The 1,710-nt window shown below is 39.3% G+C and overlaps 1 non-coding gene across 1 annotated transcript; it reads left to right on the forward strand.

Moving 5' to 3' along the window:
- The first annotated feature begins 360 nt into the window (after positions 1-360).
- On the forward strand, positions 361-666 carry LOC148999106 (signal recognition particle RNA). Its single transcript, XR_016171024.1, has one exon.
- The last annotated feature ends 1,044 nt before the right edge of the window (positions 667-1,710 follow it).

Consider the following 1,710-nt stretch of genomic DNA (forward strand, 5'->3'; position numbering starts at 1 on the left):
ATGTTTTTCAGTATTATAAGCAAAGATGATGTTTAAGGAAAATATTTATATTTGAAAGGTCTTTGATTCCGTGTGAGCATTACATATTTAGATCAGATTTCTCATCTGGTCAATAATGGTAATCTTTCACACGAAAATAATAATAATAAAAAAATGCTCCTAAATTGAAGGTGTGGTTTCCACCTTAATTGAACCAAAAAAAGGATACCATCTTAATTAGGATTTGAAAACGATCTATTGTTTAGAATTAGATGACCAATTCCAATGCTATATGGAACAATCATGCTTCTAGTTTAGTCCCACATTGGAAACTTCATCAAAAGTTGTCATCTTATAAAGTCTTGTCTCCAAAGATTGAATGCCGAGCTCAGTAGCTAGAGCTTGTAACCAAGCGGGGCAACAAGGTGATTGGATGCTGATACAGCTCTTGCTGGGTTGGATTTGATGGTACAGTTCCTCCTAGCTTGCCCGTTCCAAGTGAGGAGTTGAGCCATGTGATTTAAGCGAAGGCTTGGACTTTATGACTCTTAGAGTGGAGGGCAATGCGTCAGGCTGGTTTCACAGAGCAGCGATAACCTCCCGCTCCTAACGGTGGAAGGATTACAAGCTGGTGTGCCTTGAACCCATTGTGCCCCAAGAGATGTCTCCATTCAGACAATCACTTTTTCTTTTTATTTTATTTCCCGGATTACTTCCCACAACCCCATATGAAGAAAATGACCATAACGCCCAAGGCTATAATTTCTATTTTCAAAGTTCCCAAAATGAATAAAATGACCATAATGCCCAAGCCTATATAACTTCTTTTTTCAAAGTTCAATTACAAATAGTATCCACCTCTTGCTCATGGCTAAACTTGTGAGTCCGTATGAGAAGAAATGTTCGGATGTTGAGTTGAAGACCTTAAGAGAGTATGGACTCAAATGTAAAGGTAGTTGTGGAGGGTTCAATATGCTCTGAGCCATATCCATAATGGTGCAAGGGAGCTTCCCCCCATCGGGCTATCAGCTAATCCAAATAAAGAGTTGACACTCAACGAACCGCTAGCAAGTAGGGGAAGCTTGTCTCTACTTCTACCCTCAATTCTTGGTATGACTGGTGATACAAGGAGAGAACCGGATCTGTGGACATTTTCTATGTGTTGTTATAAATTTATCCTTTGTTTCTTTTGCGAGAATTGGCTATCTCTCTTTCTAATTTTATTTGTTTAGCTCTAGAAACATATCAACAGGAAACGTTAAATGGCAGCTAACCCAAATGAAGAATCGTCGCTCAATGAGCAGCAAGCAAGTAGGAGAAGCTTGCCTTTGCTTCTACCCTTAATTCTGAGTATGAGTGGTGCTCCTTATAGTGAACCAGATACTATAAAGATGAATTGGGGGGAAGAGAGAGGGGAGCTAATATAAGGTAAATTTGAGAAATGTTTGGATGTTGCATTGAAGATAGTTGGAGAGTATGGGCTCAAACGTAACCGGCTCAAAGGTAATGGGAGTTCTCGAGGGTTCAATATGATTTTAGTGATACTCATAATTTGCATGTTGCTTTTGTGTTAGTGTGCTCCATTGAGGGCATAGATTTTTGCCAGGGAAGATGGAAATTGGAATAGAAAGTATTATTTTTAAGGAGGAAGACATCAAGGCAACCTTGGGTTTCCAGTGCTTGAAAAGGGAGGATAAGCACTGAGGAATTTCTCAATCAAATCATCCTTTC

The sequence above is a fragment of the Hakea prostrata genome, unplaced genomic scaffold (assembly GCF_041222555.1).
Source record: "Hakea prostrata isolate BN-2017 unplaced genomic scaffold, UWA_Hpros_2 contig_42, whole genome shotgun sequence".
NCBI classification, from domain to species: domain Eukaryota; kingdom Viridiplantae; phylum Streptophyta; class Magnoliopsida; order Proteales; family Proteaceae; genus Hakea; species Hakea prostrata.